Source organism: Ovis aries, chromosome 20 (genome assembly GCF_016772045.2).
Source record: "Ovis aries strain OAR_USU_Benz2616 breed Rambouillet chromosome 20, ARS-UI_Ramb_v3.0, whole genome shotgun sequence".
Taxonomy (NCBI): domain Eukaryota; kingdom Metazoa; phylum Chordata; class Mammalia; order Artiodactyla; family Bovidae; genus Ovis; species Ovis aries.
Window position 1 is genome coordinate 30,128,218 of NC_056073.1, and position 22,767 is coordinate 30,150,984.

Sequence of the window (22,767 nt, forward strand, 5' to 3'; positions counted from 1 at the left end):
TGCTAGGGAATATTTTTCAACCTTGATTCTTTAGCATTTCCCCAACACTTCCAAGTTTAATACTGTCACTTTCTCTGTCTTCTTTTCACCATTCTCTTTCTTCATCTGTCTTCTCTATGCTTTTCACTTTCTTTTTGGCCCTTATAGTCTGTGTCATTCTCAAAATATTAATGGCACACAATCTCTAGTTTGCAGTCCTCACAAATCTTCAACCCTTTCTTTCTTCAAGAGGGTGACAATCATTCCCTTTGGATCAGGAATTATGATAGCTAGGTAGGGAATAATGATGGCTAGAATGTCAGCTTTCCAGAACAAGAACTCAGCAAAGCCTTTTAAAACCTTTCAAGAGTCAGTTTCTCCCTCACCCAAAGCACTTTCCTCTGGATTTCCTCTTGGTCCTGCCTTTCTCCTTTTTTTCTCCTTTCCCTCCTTCCATGCATGTACTTAGATTTATCAGGCAAAAGTGGACAATATCTCGTGTTCAGCTTAAGTTACTCCCCCCTCCTGGGTGCTACACAGATTCCTCTTGCTCTGCTGCTCTTGATTATTGGAGACTCCGAAATAAGGCTCCATTTTGCCAAATTCCCCTTCTTGAGAGGTTCAGAGCCAACTGAGACTCCTTCCCTCCACACCCCAACCTGGAGTCATCTAGCTCTTCTATTTTCAGAGGTCTAGTCTTATGGCAAGTTTGTTTGAATGTGGTCTCATTGCTCAGAAACTGAGAAACTTAGGAATTAAGATAGTCCCCCAGGGACTCAATAGGTCCTGAACTGAAAACGAAAGCTCCCACCAAGGGTAGGGACAAGGCCCTTTTCTGCAATGAGGATTTTGCCGCCAACGATGGGACAAGCTTTCCCTGAGGCAGGCATGGTTTGTGGCAGCAAGAAGTCAAACCTCAGAAGGTGCTGACTGGTTTCCTCTTTGAACTGTCCTTCATCCTTTATATATTCTCTTCTGAATTTTGCTGGAGGAGGAAATGGCAACCCACTCCAGTACTCTTGCCTGGAAAATCCTATGGATGGAGAAGCCTGGTTGGCTACAGTCGATGGGGTCGCAAAGACTCAGACACGACTGAGCAACTTCACTTCACTTCTGAATTTTGCAGATCGCTTGCCTTGTCTACAGTAGATTCTTGGAGTTTCTGCTCTTTTCCTTATTATTTGCCACAGAAGCTTCAGACCTAGTGTTGGCAACCCAAGACAATGTCTCAGTGAGGAGGCAGGAGTCATCACTTCTATATCTGTATCCACTGCCAATATTCTCCTGCCAGCATTCACAGAATACAGTCTTCTCTTTCTGGAAGAGGTTCGCTTGGCCTATGCACCTGTGCTTCAGTCACTTTCTCAGAAATGGAAAGGTTTGAGCCCAGACCTGAAAGCTGCAGATGCAGGAAAGCTTTATGGCTAGGGACTTTGCCATTGTTAGAGAGAGTTTTGCCCTGTCAAAATCTCTGCCCAAGTTCCTAATCACGTGCTGATTTGCCATCCGTTTATCCTCATTAGTGAAATGTCTCTTCATGTCTTTTGTCCACGTTCTAATTGGATTGTTGAGGTTTTTAAAAAGTTTGTTGTTTCCAGAATTTTTGTGCATTTGCAAGATACTGTCTTTTGTCAGGTATGTGGTGTACAAACATTTCCTCCAAATTTGCAGCTTGTTTTTTCAACTCCTTAATAGTGTCTTTAAAAAAATAATTTTGTTTATTACTTTGTTTTTGGCTGTACTGGATCTTCATTTCTGCTCGGGCTTTCTCTAGTTGCAGTGAGCCATGGGTTACTCTTCAATTGCGGTCCACAGGCTTCTTATTGTGGTGGATTCTCTTGTTGCAGAGCATGGATTCTAGAGTGCTGGACTTCAATAGTTGCGGCATATGGGCTCAGTACTTGAGGCTCCTGGGCTCTGGAGCACAGGCTCAATAGTGGTGCAGGCTTAGTTGCGCTGCGGCATGTGGAATCTTTCTGGCTCACAGGTTGAACACATGTCTTCTGCGTTGGCAGGCAGATTCTTTACCATTGAGACACCAGGGAAGCCCATGGTGTCTTTTTGTGGAGTAAAAGTTTTAAATTTTGATGAGGTCCACTTTTTTCCTTTTAAGGATTGGGCTTTGGTATCAAGTCTAAAGGATGAAGATTCTGAAGATCTCCTATGTTATTCTCTGAAAATTTTATAGTTTTACATCTTAGTTTGTGATTTATTCTAATTTTATATATGGAATGAGGTCTAGATCAACATCAAAAAAAGGTTTTTGTTTTTGCCTATGAATGTCCAATTGCTCCTGCACCATTTGTTGAAAAGGCTATCTCTCTCTCTTTCAGTGAATTTTTTATTTTTTGTACTACTGTCAAAAAATCAATTGGGTATAATTTGTAGAGGTCAGAATATATTTTTAATGGAAGGAAATAACTAAGACAATTACTAAACATTAGTTTACTGAAATTTGCTTAAAATAAAGAGTGAATTGAATACTATACATTAAAAATAATAATATATACTCTGGAAGGTTATGCAAAAATTTATTTCACTGTGGAGAGAAAGTGAACAGCTAGAGCATGGATAGAAGATAGATTTTATTCATTCCATATAATCTCAATATTATTTAAACTTCATATCATGATTATTATATTTAATTATTATAAATATTAAAATTCTTAATAGGCAAAGAAAATAAACTTCGTATCAGTTGATCACTGCCTTTTGGTAGAGATAGTTTTCCAGTCAAGAATTTTGCTTTCTTTAGATAGCATTTACTTCTAGCTTTTTAACCCATAAATATGCTGGAGTTGTGTGAAGCAAGCATGGGGTTATTGATCGATTTCCCTTAGACAAATAAAAATATGTATGTTAGAGATATACAGGTTATAGTTACATAAGAGAAAAGAAATCCCTGAAAAGGTAAAATTTTCATGGAGAAGCAAGTAGGATTTTGAAAGCAGGAAACACCAAGGTATCTCTGAAGTTAGGACTCTTCTCAGGGGAAAAGAAAATATATTAGGATTCAGGTCAAACCTATTGGAAAAATGCAATAATTATGACTTGGTTTTTTCCAGCAAGGTGAGTTAATTGCAGGATTACAAGCTGGAAAGGGTAGTAACTGCCTGCATCTTGGTTAGAGTTCCTGTTTGTGTTTGGACTTGCAACTCCGGAATTTGTCAAAAAGCATAGTATTAAGAAGGAATTATTCCACAAATAACTACCACGTAGTCGGCAGGATTTGAACCTGCGCGGGGAGACCCCAATGGATTTCTAGTCCATCGCCTTAACCACTCAGCCACGACTACACAATAAGACAACATGCTATGAGAATAAATAGCCATGCTGAAGTTTAGCTTTCATAAAATTAAATCACATATCAGAAAGATTGAGTCACATATCAGAAAGTATATTTGCAGTCAATGTGACCATTCTCTGATGTCACTTGAGTGACTATCATGCTGTTACACCATATTACCAGGGAAAACATTATCCGCACAACTGGAAAGAGACCTCATTTGATGGGTTATTGGAGTGAGATCAGTGTCTGCTCTGTCAGCCTCTGGTGGAGATTCATGAAATAGACCACAAAGTGGAACAAACTTTAACATTTACTTCAGAATTACATGTAATAACAATCATTAAAAGAAACAAACACACTAGAACTTAAGTCCACACACAGTGAGGATAGTGATTTTCAATAAAACTTTCTTCCCTGGTATAGTAGTAAGTGAGACTTTGTCATTGGGAAGACAGATGTTGGGTTCATGTCAGACAAATCTATTAAGACAGTTAGAAGGAATTTCTTTGGAGCCCATTTACCTTTTCATAGTCATTTTATGTGTTCCCAAAACAACAAAATAGAGTTAACAAATTGTTCTCATTCAATGGTCGTGCAGTTATTAAGACAGAGACTCAAATTATTTTTTGCCTCAAAATCCCATGGTAAAAGAAAACTTGTTCACGCTGTCATAGAGAGATTGGCCCTGACTCAAAGCTAACAACTATAGAAACCATGTCAAGGATTCATAAATACTGTTAGAGAACATAGACACAAGACTAAGAACCCCCTGCATTGAAGAGTCTCCTTTATGTTACAAAACCTATTTTCAACAAATAAGCATTTTTAACTGTTACTAAACTGTAATTAAGCAAAAAGTTGCTGAATAAATATCACCTTTGAAATATGGCTATGTGAGTCATTAACCTCAATTTTGTAAATTAGGAAGCCAAAGTTCACCCATGCCTGAAGCTATAATCCCGGTCAAACCAGTTCTTAGAGCGTCCCTTTTTCAGAGGGGTAATGGGTGTGGGTTTCTCAGTACACATTTGGGACACTAGAATGAAACATATGTATGTAGGTCCAACAGAATGGAATGGAACCTTGTTCAACCAAAGCTTATTAGAACCTTTATCTCAGTTCCCTTTCAATCCTTACTCTAAGATCTCCACTGAGAAGAAGCCCTTGATTTGTGATAGTCTCCCTTTCTTGTTGAAAAAGGAAGCAAGCAAAAGGGAAACAGATGCTAGACAACTTTAGTTCTCTTAATTCTTAATGAATATTCTGAATTCTGTTTTTCCATTTACTGCTGTTGCAACTTTTCATTTCAAAGTCATAGATGTCTCATAGCAGCATTTAATTTAGGGTGTTCTGTTGCTTCTGGAAGACTAACAGATATAGCAAAAGAAATACCAAAAATTCATAAAATATTTAAGGAAAATAGTGGATTAATCAACCAACGACTTTTTTGAGACTTTTAAATGATGCCAAGGAAAGAAAAGAGATGAAAGGATGCACTAAAGGAATGTACTATTTAAAGGACACACAGCAGTTAGATTCATAAATGGGGTTAGTTTCTACTACATTAGCTTACGTAATCTAAAGTGATGACTTAACCAGTTCATTTCTTCAAAAACACATATGCTAGCAGGCAGAATGATGAATACAGAAGTAGTTTCATATGAGACATATAAACAAAGATATATGGAAGCACTAATATTACCATTGCATTTTCTTAAACAATGTTATGGCAAAGACACTATAAGGGGCACTGAAGAAGGGGAATGAAGGATGGAACTTGAGGGCTTTTCAAAGGAGGAGACATAGACAGGCAATCTTTAAGGATGCACGGGATTTCAGGAGGTAGAGAACCTAGGAGTGACAACACTGGACAAGCTAATAATCAGTTTTACATTTGAGGAACTCTATCTTGACTTTAAAGCTGCACCTTGACTTTAAGGACAGCAAGTCAGCCAAATCAGAGATGAATGATTCCCATAACTGAAACAAATGTAAAAAGACATGGTGAATGAGACTTATGGACTTTCCGGCCTCTGCCTTCCTAGAAATAGAAACTTTGGAGGTTTGACCCATGCTCCTGATGCTGAAACAGGAGCTATTTATGATGCTGGGTAAGAGCTGTCCCCCTACCATCCTGGAAGAGGAGCTGGCAGCAGGACGCACTGGGGTTTCACCGACACTCCTGAGTAGGTTAGGAAAGAACGCCCTGAAACAGCAAGTTTACTAACAGCCTCACTAGCTTCAAAAGCTCCAAGAAGTGCATACCAAGAATAGTTCTATGTTGGACCATAGCCTATTGCTTTCAGTGTAGACTCTCCCTTGGTTTCAATCGTCTATCAACTCAGTCGTATGTTCTCTTCACACTCTAAATCTGTGATATCCAATACTTTAGCCATTTGTGACATGTAACTATTGAGCATTTGGTCCTACTTGAGCTCTAAGTGAAAGATACACAGCAGACTTTGAAGGTTTTGTATAAAAAAACAAAGTAAACTATCACACTGTTGACTTTTCAAATTTCTTACATATTGAAATGATATTTTGAATATGTTGGGTTAAAATAAAATATATTATTAAAAGAATTATGCCTTCTCTTTTTACTTTTTAATATGGCTACTAGAAAATTTTAAATTAAATCAGTGGCTCAGATTTATTTCAATTGGAAATGTACTTCCTAATTTACATTCTCTGTTGCAATTGCTATAATTCTTGTTTTTCTTACGCTGTTCACCAGTTTTATTTTTGGTTTTATTTTCCTTATTTATAAGAAATTTCAGTGATTTAAAGCTAAAGAGAAAGGGATTTTCCTGGTGGTCCAGTGGTTAAGACTCCATGCTCCCAATGCAGGAGGCTTGGGTTCCATCCCTGGTTGGAGAACTAAAATCCCATATGCTGCCGGGTGTAGCCAAAAAAGAAAAAAATTAAAAAAAAATGTTATGAGAGAAGTTCTAGAATCCTAACAGCAGCATTCAGAAACCAGATTACAGGCTGATAGTCCACAAAGCAAGATTCTGTGTAATGGTCAGCCCTGGCTCAGGATCTCTATTCCAGCCCCCAAAACTGGAGCTTCATTTTCCATGGGATTCCTCCAGAAAGCAGTATCTGGAAAGAGAAGAACTTCTGCTTTCTGTTGATGTTTCTCTATCAACATTCTCTCTAAGGTATCTTTTTGAACAAATTTTTATTTTTAAATTCTGTACATCGATGTCATGTGGGTCACTTTCTACAACTCTAAAGTTAGGAGTTGTTTCCACAGAAGGGCCTTAACATTTCATGACTTTGACGTTCTAGAATTCTATTTAGTTTTTGAGAGTCAAAGCAACCTGTATGCTGAATGTAAGAGATGGAGAGAAGAGAAATGATGCGTTTTGCAAAGAAATATCAAGTTCATCCTCTGGAAATCCGGGTCTTGATAGCCAAAACCAAGTTGTTTTCATCAAGCAGGCCCTGCTCAGCAAAGAAGACTTACCACAACTCAACATCACTGACCTTCCTGAGGTTGCAACTCAATGTTTTTTTTACTGTACTTCATTCCTCTGAATACATGCATGAAAGAGGAAAGTATCTGGCATTTAATCAATGAATATGGAATGCACTGGGTTTAAGAAAATTATTAGATGCATTCTGGAAACGCACTAAAGTATGACAACTATGCAGATCTCCACAAGAGAGGTGAGGATCAGTCCCATTAAACTGCCTAGTGAGATAAGCTAATTTTCTTAGGAATTCCTAGAAAGGCATTCAAGTGTGGTTGACATTGCTTTAACACTTCAATACATTAACTCACACATGTTAATGACCAAGTGGGATTTTGCATCTGAACTCTGTGCCCAGAATGAGTCAAAACCTCATCTCACTTTTAGCTCCTGTCTCTTTACCAGCGTCCTGGACCCCAGGACAAGTTAATCTGGCATAATGTTGTCGACTTTTTTGGTTTGCCTTCCAAAACAATGGCTTAAATAATTTCTTCAGCTATGTAGTGGCTTGCCTATTAAAACCCAGTTTGGATTCATGACCATAGCTGTAAGTTCTGGCTTTCACTTATACGTGAGCCAAGATTTCGTGGAGTTTCCTTTTGTACATGAACGAGGACATACATGACTGGAGAAGAGTCCTGATAAAGGGGAAAGGTTTCTGCCAAGTTTTTTCTTTAGGAAAGGCTGCCTTCTAAGCAGGATTTTGATTGGAGGAAAGAGGAAGGTACCATCAAAGCCTGGGCTCTTCCAGTGGGGAAAGAAAGCACCATTAGGGCTGTGGTCGAATTACTTAAAATTAATAATAAATCAGACCCCCTACTGGGGGTATAATCCGTGTGCTTCCAGCGGCCCAGCGGCGGGGAGCCTTTCACCGGCAACATAAAGAGCCAGGTTGGAGAACAATCCAGCTTCTCTCCATGGTAACAGCATTCTTCCCCAACTGGCTATGTCTCAATAGAGAGCAATGTCGTAGTCGGCAGGATTCGAACCTGCGCGGGGAGACCCCAATGGATTTCTAGTCCATCGCCTTAACCACTCGGCCACGACTACTTAGACAGTAGTAAGTTCCTTGGTCTAAGTAGCTATAGAGAGGAGAAGGAAATGGCACCCCACTCCAGTACTCTTGCCTGGGAAATCCCATGGACAGAGGAGCTTGGTGGGCTACAGTCCATGGGGTCGCTAAGAGTCGGACGCGACTGAGCGACTTCATTTTCACTTTTCACTTTCATGCATTGGAGAAGGAAATGGCAACCCACCCTAGTGTTCTTGCCTGGAAAATCCCAGGGACCGCGGAGCCTGGTGGGCTGCCGTCTATGGGGTCGCACAGAATCGGACACGACTGAAGCGACTTAGCAGCAGCAGCAACTATAGAGAACTTCAATTCTCTTCAGAATGTCACATTTTCTATCAGAAACTGTATTTGTATTAAGCAGTTTCTTGCTCTTTGGCATCATTTAGACACATAGGCTACTGTGTCAAATTGGCAGGTAACACTTCCTCCTCAAACTGCAAGGATTCCTTATTCTGATGGTCTGAAGAGAGGAGACTAATGTTTTGTTGTTTGCTTTTTTATTGCTTCCTTTGCTGTGCAGAAGCTTTTTAATTTGATATAGTTCCACTTGTTTGTTTTTGCTTTTGTTGTTTTACTTTTATTTGGTGCCAAATCCAAAAAAAATCATAACCCAGACCTATGTCTAGGAGCTTAAAATGACTTACAGACTTGAAAGTAAGGTTTAAAACCATAAAACCATTGGAATGGGAGGAAATATTTGCAAATCATATATCTGATAAGGGTTTAATATCCAAAATATAGAAAGAACTCATACAAGTGAAAGGCAAGGAAGCCATCTGATTTAAAAATGGATAGAAGATCTGAATAAATCTGTCTTCCAAAGACATATATATGGCCAAAAGGTACATGAAAAGATGCTCAACATCATTAATCATCAGATGAATGCAAATCAAAACTACAATGAGATATCATCTCATCTGTTATAATGCCTATTATTCAGAAAACAAGAAATAACAAATATTGGCAAGGATGGGGACCTCTGTGCACTGTTGGTGGGAAGATAAGTTGGTGCAGCCACTATGGAAAATGTATGGAGATTGCTCAAAAAATTAAAAATAGAACTATCATATGATCCAGCAATTTCACTTCTGGATATTTATCTGAAGAAAATGAAATCATTAATTTGAAAAGTATATATGAACTCCCATGTTCATTGCAGTACTGTTTACAACAGCCAAGGTATGAAAACCTCTGTCCATCGATGGATGAAGGAATAAAGAGGTTATAGTATATATGCAATGAAATATTATTCAGCCCATAAAAAAGAATAAAATCTTGCCATCTATTGCAACATGGATGGATCTTGAGGGAATGATGCTAAGTGAAATAAGCCAGACAAGAAAGACAAATACCTTTTATATGTGGAATCTAAAAAAAAGAAAAAATAACAAGTTTATAGATACAGAGAACAGATGAGTGGTTACCAAAGGTAAAGGTAGGCTAGGGCAAGTGGGAGAAATGGAGGAAGGGGATCAAAAAGGTAAATAATTTTAAAAAAAAATTAGGGATGTATCCATTACCATCAAACCTTTCTACAAAGGACAGGTTCTAGAGAACTTCCCAAGGACCCTAGCTCTCTCTTCACCAATCTGTTTCTTAGGGGGTTTTGAAAGGGAGCCTTCCAGGGAGCTAAGAGGGAAGATGAGTGGGTGTCACATGTGATAAATCCAATGCAAGTTCCCATGTGTTTTAAAACAATCTAAGATATCGATATCTTTCTCTACCTCATACCAAAGACATCTTGGCTTCTTCATTTACTGTATTTCTACTGATTTTAGGTTACAGTCAACTTATCATGCACATTGTTATAATTCCCAGCTGTTCTAGCTAACACACTAACTTCAGAATCTCCATTAAGTGTACCCATATTGATAAATTTGATAAATTCTACATTCTACATTTAATAAATTCTACATTGTGTTTCTTTTTTCCTGGTTTATCACTCCCCCACACACTACTCTGATTTTGATATGAATTAGCATTGTATTACAATTCTTTCAGTATGTAAAATAAAAATATATAGTGATTCCCTGAGTCCTATAGGCAGTGCAAGGTGGTAGGGGTAGGTCTTGAAAAAAATCAATATCCTCAAGCAAGGTAACTACTTCAGTTGAGATTTTTTACCTGGTTTTTGAGCAAGGATAGGGTGCTGCTGCTGCTGCTAAGTCGCTTCAGTCATGTCCGACTCTATGTGACCCCATAGATGGCAGCCCACCAGGCTCCCCCATCCCTGGGATTCACCAGACAAGAACACTGGAGTGGGTTGCCATTTCCTTCTCCAATGCATAAAAGTGAAAGTGAAGTCCCTCAGTCATGTCCAACTCTTAGCGATCCCATGGACTGTAGCCTACCAGGCTCCTCCGTCCATGGGATTTTCCAGGCAAGAGTACTGGAGTGGGGTGCCGTTTCCTTCTCCAAAGATAGGCTAGTGTTTTGGAATAGAGGGTAGGCTGCTTCTGCTGGCAAGAATATTTTTAAGAAGGAAGCATCACTGACCATGGTACTTGAATTGATCCAAATACACCAAAATGTCCCTTTTCCATTCTCAGGTACCCTTCTTTCTGAAGAATAAGGAGGAGGAGAAGGGGGCAGGAGGAAGAGAGAGCGAAAGAGAGAAAAGAAAAAGAGGGAAAAGAGAGCCCTAGTGTTTATGGAGTGTCTTCCTTAAGCAAGGTATTTACCATCGTAAAACATAGCAAAGAAGGCCTTACCTTCTTTTACATAAAGTAAAGAGATTGAGGTACAGAGTAGTTTTACATCTTGAAAATTACACAGTTAGACATTCACAGAGTTAAGAATCCAGTTCCAGAGCGTCTCCATTTCCCATCCTACCATGCTGGTTCCACTGTGCCAACAGAAGTGGGAGGTGGCTCCCTGAGGACTCCACTGCCTATAGCGGTTGTTGACATTGTTAGGTTGTTTCTCCATTATTTGAAATCAAGTATTGGAATTGAATTAGTAAATGTTTTTATTATGGAGTCCTAGATTTAAAAATAGTATTGCGGACATCCTTAGTATAGGAATCAGTGCCAACTGAGGTCCTTTGTACCTATCAATTTTTCATGGCTTTATAAGTAAATGAACTCAGGGAAGGTGAGAAAATGTGTACCTACAATGAAGGGTTTTGAGGCCCCAGGGATATACATCGACCAGGAAGCAGTCTCTGATAATGGCGTTCATGCAAGACTTTGCATAAACTGTATCTTTGGTAGACATGAAAATATGGCCTTTCCCTAAACTTCTAAGGAGTTAAGATTTCAAATTACAATCAGGCAGTTGGTATCTTCATAAAAGCAGTTTATCTGTTAGGCTGAAGTATCAGCAAACATAAGAACATAAGAAAGAAAAGGTATGGTTAGGTAGCTTTTCCCCCTTTATTTTAGCAATTTGCTTTTCCAGATTGATCACTAACATCTATTGGTAACTGAAAATTCAGCTAAGAACAAAAAATAGGTAATAAAATGAGAATAAGAATTTCAGCTGTTTGGAGAAGGAAATGGCAACCCACTCCAGTGTTCTTGCCTGGAGAATCCCAGGGATGGCAGAGACTGGTGGGCTGCTGTCTATGGGGTCACACAGAGTCGGACACGACTGAAGTGACTTAGCAGCAGCAGCAGCAGCAACATAGAGTGAAAAATCTCCTTAATATGCTTTATATGTTGAAACACTATAAATCAAAGTGTGGGTGGATTTTCACCATTTCAAGGGCTTAGACAATGGCACCCCACTCCGGTACTCTTGCCTGGAAAATCCCATCGATGGAGGAGCCTGGTAGGCTGCAGTCCATTGGGTCGCTAAGAGTCAGACATGACTGAGCGACTTCACTTTGACTTTTCACTTTCATGCATTGGAGAAGGAAATGGCAACCCACTCTAGTATTCTTGCCTGGAGAATCCCAGGGACAGGGGAGCCTGGTGGGCTGCCGTCTATGGGGTCACACAGAGTTGGACACGACTGAAGCGACTTAGCAGCAGCAGCAGCAGCAATTAATAATGTGGGAAAACAGTAATTTGTGTGTATTTTATGTAATATTAATAATTAGTAAAAATTCAATTAATTAATATAAAATTAATATAATGAGAGCATTCTTTTGCTAATAGCAGTAGAAAGAACATCATATACATTCCCACCAAGGATTTATAACATTTTCATTAGAATATGATGAGGAATAACAAGGATGTGATTGCATCTTAATTCTTTACTTCTATAATATTTTAAAAACAAATTAAAAAACGTTTTACTTTTGGCTTTGAGTATTTAAAGTTGTACTTTAAAATTCTTCCTATTTGGTATCAAGACAATTTAAAACAGAATGTATACTTTAAAATGGCTATTTTAAACTTTCACAAGGTAGAAAAACTCCAAAATGATGTACGAAAGTTTATAAAGAAAAGGCAAAATGTGAAATGCAGATTCCCTGCCAACCCTCCCTAAAAGGAAAACTGGAAAGATAAGTAAATAGAAAGTAAAAGCATCTAGGTTCCACCGAGATTTGAACTCGGATCGCTGGATTCAGAGTCCAGAGTGCTAACCATTACACCATGGAACCCCACGCCTGGGAAACTGATAGCACTCCTTCCTGATATCATATAGTTTCAGTTCTGCCATAACACATCCTCTGAAAAGCCGAAATTTGCATCCTCATCCTTGTTTTCTTGTCTGCCTACACAGCACACACCCCTTTTCTTGCGCGCACCAGAGCTCCTAGTGCAAAACTCTTAAGAGCAAATCAGTTTCTCTGGATAGAAGTGGTAGGTCCGTGCTTTCTCGCGCTCCTCTCTGCCTTTTCTGCAGCTCGCGGGGCGGCTCTCCACGCGACCACAGTCAGCCGGGCTGCCCAAATGCAGTGACCGGCGCTCCGATACGGTGTTTGCAGAGCCGCTCGCCCTGCTTGCGTTGTCGGAGGAACGGCGGGGCTCTCTGCATCCCGAGTGTTTGTGCCGAGTTCTTGACTTCGAACGTAAGGGACGTTCTTGGAAGTTGAATTTCGTGATACATAATTGCGAATGACTTGATGTGCCAACCAGTTCTGGCGCTGTGGCAGGGCGGACAGGGGAGCGGAGAGGGTGGGATGCCAAGAGATGACTTCTGTTTCTCGGAACGCTTCCACCTCGTGGAGACCAAGGGTAAAGCACTTTGAATGTTTTCAAAACAGGGTTTTTTAACTTGGTTCTCACTGAGAAAGCTATTGTTCAGTCGCTCAGTGTCCAACTGCGACCCTATGGACTGCAGAACACCAGGCTTCCCTGTCCTTCACTAAACTACCCTGTCCCGAAGTTCGCTCAAACTCATGTCCATTGAGTCGGTGATGCCATCCAACCACCTCACCCTTTGTCGCCCCCTTCTCCTCTTGCCCTCAGTCTTTCCCAGCCTCAGGGTCTTTTCCAATGAGTTAGCTCTTTGCATCATGTAGCCAAAGTATTGGAGTTTCAGCTTCAGCATCAGTCCTTCCAATGAATCGTTAGTGTTGATTTCCTTCAGGATTTACTGGTTTGATCTTTTTGAGGTCCGCAGTTCCAAAGCTGTGACCTACCTCTTTCATGGGCAGTGAAGTTTTCCTGATGTCAAGCAGGGGACTTGACAGGACTGTTTATTGCCATAGAGGAAGGCAACAGCAGGAGATGGAAGAATCCAGACTGTCAATCCAAAAGGTTGAGGAGAAACCTCTTTACTAAAGACATATTTACTAAAACAAAAGTCTTTACTAAAAGTAAATAATTGTAGCTATGCGGATTTGAACCTTCCCAACAAAAGCCCAGGAGAAGTATGGGCATTCAGCTAAGGCAGTTTGAGTTGCATAAAGATGTCTGAAATACAGAAGAAATACTTCCAAGTTGAAGAGGCTGCACTGTAACTGCCTCCTCTGCCTCATGTAACATCTCATGGCAGTAACAGTTGTCTCTCTTCCATATCTCCAGATCCTGCCAGACATGCCTGCTGCCAGAAGGTGATTCCACCCCCTGGGTTCTGATTTCCCATTAGAGACACCTAGATTTAAGTTCTCATGAGGTCTCTGTTTCCTGGTTATCCCTTCCCACCACCAACTATAATGCATTTCTGAAAAGACATTTACTAACTTCACAAATGATTTGGTTTAGTCAGGTAGAGATTTCCAAAGTGGAAATCACTCTATTTTAGAGCTTGGTGAGCATGACTCCTTTGTCTTCTAGATATTGCTGTGGTGAAGGAGTTAAATGCCATTCTTAAATAATGTGGACACTTGGGTAGATTCTTGGTCTTTTTCGTTCACTGTGTTGAGCAATATGTGGAAATCTTAGGTCTGGTGAATTTGGGGGGGCATTTATAAGTAATTGCCACCCTTTATTTTCTTTGTTGTCTTGTCCTGGAACGCTTTCAATCAGACATAGTTGGACTTTCTAGAATGAGCTTTTAATTTAGCTACCATTTTCCTATTTCCCATCTTTCTTTTCTCTTCCTCTTTATGAGAAAATTTTCCAACTTTATCTTCCAACTCTTCCATCAAACTTTTTCCTATCATCACAGTTCTTAAAAATTTCAAGAATTCTTGATCTCTTGATGCTTTTTCAAAAATAACAGCATCTTATTATTGTCCCATAGGTGCAAAATGTTCTCTTGCTTCTCTGAGAAAATTAATAATAGTTTTTTTTCCCTTCTGTTATTTTCTAGTTTCTAGTTCCATCAGGTTATTTCTTCTATTTATTTGCTTTGGTACATATCTTTCCTCAGAATTCTGGTGGACCCTTCAGTTCAGTTCAGTCGCTCAGTTGTGTCCGACTCTTTGCAACCCCGTGAATCGCAGCACACCAGGCCTCCCTGTCCATCACCATCTCCCGGAGTTCACCCAGACTCACGTCCATCGAGTCCATGATGCCATCCAGCCATCTCATCCTGGGTTGTCCCCTTCTCCCCCTGCCCCCAATCTCTCCCAGCATCAGAGTCTTTTCCAATGAGTCAACTCTTCACATGAGGTATCCAAAGTACAGGAGCTTCAGTTTTAGCATCATTCCTTCCAAAGAAATCCCAGGGTTGATCTCCTTCAGAATGGACTGGTTGGATCTCCTTGCAGTCCAAGGGACTCTCAAGAGTCTTTTCCAACACCACAGTTCAAACGCATCAATTCTTCAGTGCTCAGCCTTCTTCACAGTCCAACTCTCACATCCATACATGACCACAGGAAAAACCATAGCCTTGACTAGACGGACCTTAGTCAGCAAAGTAATGTCTCTGCTTTTGAATATACTGTCTAGGTTGGTCATAACTCTTCTTCCAAGGAGTAAGCGTCTTTTAATTTCATGGCTGCAATCACCATCTGCAGTGATTTTGGAGCCCAGAAAAATAAAGTCAGCCACTATTTCCCCTGTTTCCCCATCTATTTCCAATGAAGTGATGGGACCAGATGCCATGATCTTCGTTTTCTGAATGTTGAGCTTTAAACCAACTTTTTCACTCTCCTCTTTCACTTTCATCAAGAGGCTTTTTAGTTCCTCTTCACTTTCTGCCATAAGGGTGGTGTCATCTGCATATCTGAGGTGATTGATATTTCTCCTGGCAATCTTGATTCCAGCTTGTGTTTCTTCCAGTCCAGCGTTTCTCATGATGTACTCTGGATAGAAGTTAAATAAGCAGGGTGATAGTACACAGCCTTGACGTGCTCCTTTTCCTGTTTGGAACCAGTCTGTTGTTCCATGTCCAGTTCTAACTGTTGCTTCCTGACCTGCATACAGATTTCTCAAGAGGCAGGTCAGGTGGTCTGTATTCCCATCTCTTTCAGAATTTTCGACAGTTTATTGTGATCCACACAGTCGAAGGCTTTGGGGTAGTCAATAAAGCAGAAGTAGATGTAATTTTTCTGGAACTCTCTTGCTTTTTCCATGATCCAGCGGATGTTGGCAATTTGATCTCTGGTTCCTCTGCCTTTTCTAAAACCAGCTTGAACATCAGGGAGTTCACATATTGCTGAAGTCTGGCTTGGAGAATTTTGAGTATTACTTTACTAGCATGTGAGATGATTGCAACTGTTCGGTAGTTTGAGCATTCTTTTAGCAGTCCAGTTCTATTTAAGAGGTAGCTTGCAAAACCTAATTGGTATTATGAACCTGATATACCAGTAGATGGACCCATTTTAAAGTGATTTTATATGACAGACAATTGCAATCAGGATGCCTGATATGTCCTCTGTGGTTTGGTCTTTCCATGACGGTTTTCTCAGAGAGTAATTTCCTTTAATCTTGTTTTTTTTTTTTTTTTCTTTCCCAATTCCTATTAGCTTTTCCAAGAATCTAAAATATCCTTTACAGATGTTAGTAACTTTATAATTGGTAGCTTTCCACCTTGCAGACAGTAAGGTTTCAGCTTTATTCACTCTACTAACTCAGTTACTATTTATTGAACTCTTTTCTGCCTCCCCAAATGTTGCTGATAATTGTAATGTTCACCTCAATCCATGTTCTGCCGGGAGCCAGCACGGGAGATCCCACCCATGGCAAAGGTCATGAGGAAGAGGCCTGATGGGCAAAGGCAAGATCAGGCCTCGAGGGACCCCCCTGAATCCTCTCGAGCATCTACCCCCAAACCAGAATCTGTCTGTTTTACTATATCATGCCTCTCACCAACACCTCTGATGTTAATGGGGGGCTATCCTCAACCACCTTCCTCTAAAGTTTGTGAACAATGTCCTTTGATTTAACCACATTAGATCTTGAGTTAATAAATTCCTCCCATGCTATAGCCCACTTCACTTTTACCCTATAGGAATGCAACCTTATCTAGTGCTTTCGGAGGGTGGCGCCTGATTTTAGAAAAATCACCTTTGGAGAAAATGAGTTTTCTGGCTGACTAATCATTATCAGAAAGGGTCATAAGATGTTACCAGGCCCCCTGGCCAGAAGATGATGTAAATCACCCAAGATCTTTGTATATTGGAAGGGAGAACGCCGGGTCCCGATAAGGGTCAGGACTGCTGACCCTGCATGACTATGCGTCTTCCATTATTTTCAATGTACAACTCAAGGTATATAAGCTTTCCTGAAAAATAAAGTTTGGGCTTCGCTTACTGAAGCTTGGTCTCCCCATGTCTTTCTTTGTTTCTTTCTTTATCTTCTTTTCAGGCTGACTCCCTGGGGCGTAGAGGCCCTCTGAGTTCACTATCCTGCCCAGGCTTCTAAGACCGATGCAAGAGGGAGCCCAAGGCAGGGCACCATCTGCTATTCAAGTGGGCCCCTGTGGCCTACATGAACAGAGCAAGTCTCTTGTCTGAGGCTTTATTGGCTTTCTGCGTAAACCAAGGAGTATCAGCCTCTTTCTCTCCTATATTTTCCTAACTGCTATATTCCTTCTTTATTTCTTTCTATATCTCTAAATAAATTATTTGTCTAGGTCACTGACACCATCCCCCTGAGGATACCCTGGATCCATAGTTATCTATGGGAGTTGTCTATGGGAATAATTTACCCAGCCAGCATCTATACCTGCATCTCAATTTGCATAACAATCTGCATAACAGTTTGCATCTCAAGGTGGCTGAGTGATTAGTCACAACAAACAGATTATGAATGCCAAAGTAACATGTACTCCTAGACTTTAAAGAAGTGTGGACTTTCTCAAGCCTTACAAGATAGCAGATCCTTAAGATAGAAGAAGCCTGGGTCCCTGAATCACCACAAGGGCAAAAATGGGCTCCCCTTTCTTTGCTGACTCAAGAGTGAGTCTACAATGGACTCTTACATGAGTAAGAACTAAATCTCAACTGCATCAAGATACTGAAATCTGGGGAGGTAAACTATGTTTCTTACCATCTGTCATTTGCTTTCATGCTCTTTTCATCATTGTGGGATTACTTCTTTTTAAATTATTTTTATTGTTAACTTATTAACATCATAAGAAAACAAAGATAAAGCCCTGGGTTTCACCACTGTAGCAAACATAATCCCTTTGAAAATGACCACTTGAGCTAAATGTGTGATTACAGAATAATATGAAAGCCTTGTATTTAGAGATTGTATTTCTCTTGTTCCAGCAATAAAATCACTATTTCTGCTTCTTCATTTTTAAAACTTGAGTAATGATGTCTGCTTCACATTAGAAAAACAAAGAAAAAAAAAAAAAACCACAATCGCACAACCAAGAAACCACACTAGCAACACTTCAGTGTATTTTCTCTCACCCTCAAAAATTTTACATAATTGAAGTCTTATAGCATATACGTTTTTTATCCTACTCTTTTCATTTAACATTATATCTTGTACTTTTTCCCTGAGCCATTCACAACTTCTTACAAAATATTGTCTTTAATGGTTTGGTAATATTCTTCCAGGTATATATAACCCAAGTTATATAATCATCCCTCTTTCCATTGTTGGAAATGTTTATTTTATTGTTATAACTAAAAGTATCATATATGTCTTTGCACATAAATGATTTCCTTTAGTTTGAATTACCTCCCTAGGAGAGTTTTCTCCAAAATTAGTTTACTATATGAAAGGGAGTAACTACAGATGGATCAAAAATTTCGTTCTAGTTTTACAGAAAAGCCTGAATGAACATTTTGGCCAACCCAAAATTTGTACGAGGCTCTCTGGTGGAATTTGGAAGTGCAAAAGTGGCAAGAAGGATTTTGTTTCAAGCATAAACAGAAAGGAGCAATGCTTCATAGGGCTGTCTTAACAAATTACCATTAAAGTGGGTGGCTTAAGACAGCAGTAATTTATTCTTTCCCTGTTCCAGAGGCCAGAAATCTAAATTAAAGGTGTGTGTAAAGTGGTTCTAGAAGGTCTAAAGGAGAATCTGTTTCGTGGCTCTCTCCTAGCTTCTGGTGGTTGCTGAAAATCCCTGTAGTTCCTTGGTTTGCAACTGCATTATTCCAGTCTGCGCCTCCCTCTCACATGGCCTTTGTACCTGTGTGTCTATTTTTATGTGTGTTTCAAATCTTCCTCTCCTTATAAGGACTCTATCATTGGATTCAGGGCCTTAATCCAGTATGACCTCATTTTAACTTGATATTCTTGGCAACGACTATACTCAAAGTCATATTCACAGGTACCTCAGCTTAGGATTTCAACATTTCTTATTGGGTGACACAGTTCAACCCACCACAGGAAGAACTGTCTCTTTGCCTGCCCTAAAGCACAAGATATGGGAGAGCTTTAGTTATGAGAGTTTGAGGGCCTCAGCCATGAAAGGCATTCTCCTTTTGTATCTGAAAGTCTGTCTAAATCTACTTGATGGTGCTTTTGGCAAAGTACTTCAACCCTCAGAAGTCAATCCTTTAGTCCTAAATTCCTCATTTAAAAAAAAAAAGGAAAAAGAATCCAGTTCTACGGGGTTTCATTGAGTTGTCTCTAAATCCACAACCCTATTAATACAGTTAGTCTGGCATTACACACATGGTCGTGTGGGTTATTTTATTTTATTTGGTTTGTTTTTCTATACCGTGAATGTCCTCAAGCTGTTATATAAGCAGTTTCTCCCTAAGGCTCCTGGGCTATGGGCTTTCCTCTCAGGGAAGAAGAAAAGGAGTGAGGAATTGAAGATTTTCCCAGCATGAGGGTTGAAGATCTTCCCAGCATCTTTTTCTTCAGCTCCTGGACCTTCCCCATTCTCTCACGCCGCACTCTGGCTCAAATCGGGTTTCAAATACTTCTCTGAAGACAGGGAAAGGTCAATGCAGTTGAAGGTTATCGGAGCTACTTCTGTTTTAGAGTTTAACGCTGGAAGCAAACGCGACTGACTGCACGCTTTCAGATTTCTCCAAATTTCTTCCAACCCGTTTCCAGTCCCACTGGCACTTGCAGGTGTGAGACTACTAGGGTCACCCTTAGTTCTAGGGCATAGAAAATTCGGATCCCTTGTCTCAGAATGATTCTTTGAATTCCATCTTCCTCCACTGAATTTCTACTTGCCATGGATGACTTATTTCACCTGAACGTGAGAAGTCTCAAATGGGCTTAGGAAATTCTTTGTTACCACGGCCGTTATACACCAAAACAACTTTCACTATGCTTTGGTGCCTAGTGATTAAATGGCATATCACTCGCTGTACCTTCAAACTTGTTAACAATAAGACGGTTCCACCAGGTAGTCGTGGCCGAGTGGTTAAGGCGATGGACTTGAAATCCATTGGGGTTTCCCCGCGCAGGTTCGAATCCTGCCGACTACGGTTTTATCCGTTCAAAGACGGTAACCGAAGACTCTCACATCAATGATACAATCAACTGAAACCGCACTGCAGTCACTCAAGTCAGGTCGAACAACCTGCCAATTCCAGGGACTATAGTGTCTGAAACATTGACATCAGTATGAAATGCAGCACTAACTCTACTGCTGTGTGAAGATAATATTAATCCTGATTTGAGGAAGATGACTTACTTTTCGTTATTTACTGATCATGTCAACTTGGGTCCTCAGCATCAAACTCAGATTCCATCCTCTTCTAGGGTGGAGGTGATTTCACAGCTGCTATCTGTTCTAGGGAACTCAAGATTTATAAAAATAGTATAGTCTCTAATAGCTACGATTTTTGAACAGGCACTGAATTGGCATTACATGGATTATCTCACTTAATCATCAGTTTAACCCAATCAGGTAGATAATATTAGCACCATTTTAAAGATGAAGAAACAGGTTGACTTGCACAATAATGCACTGTAAAATGGTATCAGAACCATTAGCATCCTTTTAAAAATTTTTGTTGGAGTATAGCTGATTTACAATGTTGTGTTAGTTTCTGCTGTACAGCAAAAGTGATTCCATTATATATATATACATTTATCCATTCTTTTTAAGATTCTTTTCCCATATAGGTCATTACAGAGTATGGAGTAGTTTCTTATACTACATAGTAGTGTATGTATGTCAATCTCAATTTCCCAATTTACCCACCCCCACCCCAGGAATCTGGTAACCACAAGTTTGTTTCTTACATTTGTGACTATATTTCTGTTTTTTAAATTAGTTTACATCATGTAGTATTGTGAAGTAATATTAAATATATGATATTGCTTATATGTGGGACCTAAAAAAAAAGGAAGAAATAAACTAATTTAAAAAACAGAAATAGAGTCAAAAATGTAAGAAACGTATTGCAATCTCCGTATCTATCCATGTTGCTGCAAATGGCATTGCTTATTTTTTTCATGACTGAGTATTCCATTGTATATATATATACCACCTCTTCTTCATCCAATCCTCTGTTGAAGCGCACTTATGTTGCTTCCATGCCTTAGTTATTGTAAACAGTGCTGTGAGGTGCATGCATCCTTTTGGATTATAGTTTTCTCTGGATATATGCCCAGGAATGGGATTGCTGGATTATATTGTATTTTACTTTTAGTTTTTTAAGGACCCTCAAAATACTGTTCTCCATAGTGGTTGTACCAAGTTACATTCCTCCCAACAATGTAGAAGGTTCCCCTTTTCTCCACACCCTCAACAAGCAAGCATTGATTGTAGACTTTTTGATGATGGTCATTCTCGCTGGCGTGAGGTGATACCTCATTGTACTTTTGATTTGCATTTTTCTGATAATTAGGATGTTGAGCATCTTTTCATGTGCTTTTTGGCCATCCATATGTCTTCTTTAAAGAAATGTCTATTTAGATCTGCTCATTTTTTGATTTTTTTGGTCAACTTTATTAAATGTGGATGTAAACATTTATTGGGGTTTTACAGTCAGTTCAGGAAACAAATATGAATTCAGAAACTCAGTACTTGGATTCCCATGCGGAACAAAGTGGGGAAATAAGGTCCAGGTAGGAGTAGAGACTACGTGGAAAAGTAAAAAGGAGAAAGGGGTAAGGGAGGAGGAAGTCTAGGAGATGGAAGGGATGGAGCAGGAGAGAAGCCAGCAGGGTGTCAAATACAGAAATGTCCTCATCCCTCTTGGATACTCTTATTCTGAGCTTCCTCTGTCACTGAAGCCCCTTAATCCCTTCTCTCTTGTTCTGACAAGCATCTGTGCACCATCTCCACTCTTCAAAATCAGCCCCAGGTATCAATGCATTACTAAAGTCCACCTCTTCTACAAAGACACTTGGATTGTTTCCAGTTTTGGCTATGATAAATGTTGCTGCTATGAATATTGTTATATATGTTTTTCAGTCAATACAAATAAGATTTTTTGATGGGTGGAAACACTTAAAGATGGAATTGCAGATTCACAGTAATTGTGTATGTTCAAGCTTTAGTATGTAATGCCAAAACACTTTTGTAAGTGATTGAACCAATTTACATTCCCAAGTATGAAAGAGTCCAGTTGCTTCACATCCTAAACAATGCTTGGTATTATCTGCCTTTCGATATTTTATTGTAACCGTTCAAGTAGGTAAATATTTGTGATGGTTAATGTGTCAACCTGTTGGGTCACAGTGTCCAGATATGTGGTCAACCATTAATCTGTGTTTCTGTGATGCTCTTTGAGTATGTTTTGAAAGAGATTGATATTTAAATTAGTGGACTCAATAAAGCAGATTGCCCTCCATAGTATGAGTGGGCCTCATCCAACTGCAAAAATACAGTGAAATACTGGCTTCCCTTCTAAGAGGGAATTGTGCTGAAAGCCTTCAGACTTGGACCAGTAGCATCAGCTCTTCCTGGGTCATGGACTTGCTGCCCACTCTGCAGATTTTTGACTTGCCAGCCTCCGTTATCACAGGAGGCAATTCCTCAGAATAAATCTCCTTCACACATCCTATTCATTTGTTTCTCTGGTAAACTCTAACAAATCATGTCTGTGATCACTTTTGTCATGTTCCTCCACACAATTTATATGTATCCAGGGGCACTAGTTTGGAGTTGCCTAGGCAGCCAGTTCAGTTGAAGCACACACGAGCCCCCAGCTGTGTCATGTCCCTATCAGCATTTCAGAGTTAGATGTCTAGCAGGATGGAGGACTTGAACACGGGCTTTTAGATCTTCTTGGCTTTTAGATCTTCCTGGCTTTTTGCCCCAGTACTTCTTTCTGGATGTAAACGGAA

General features: G+C 39.8%; 4 non-coding genes across 4 annotated transcripts; 1 reads left to right on the top strand and 3 right to left on the bottom strand.

Moving 5' to 3' along the window:
• Positions 1–3,193: 3,193 nt before the first annotated feature.
• Positions 3,194–3,275, bottom strand: TRNAS-AGA (transfer RNA serine (anticodon AGA)). The gene has a single exon. It is a non-coding gene; the product is annotated as a tRNA-Ser (tRNA).
• Positions 3,276–7,712: 4,437 nt separating this feature from the next.
• On the bottom strand, positions 7,713–7,794 carry TRNAS-AGA (transfer RNA serine (anticodon AGA)). Its single transcript has one exon. It is a non-coding gene; the product is annotated as a tRNA-Ser (tRNA).
• A 4,499-nt stretch (positions 7,795–12,293) lies between these two features.
• TRNAQ-CUG (transfer RNA glutamine (anticodon CUG)) lies at positions 12,294–12,365 on the bottom strand. The gene has a single exon. It is a non-coding gene; the product is annotated as a tRNA-Gln (tRNA).
• A 7,505-nt stretch (positions 12,366–19,870) lies between these two features.
• TRNAS-UGA (transfer RNA serine (anticodon UGA)) lies at positions 19,871–19,952 on the top strand. The gene has a single exon. It is a non-coding gene; the product is annotated as a tRNA-Ser (tRNA).
• The last annotated feature ends 2,815 nt before the right edge of the window (positions 19,953–22,767 follow it).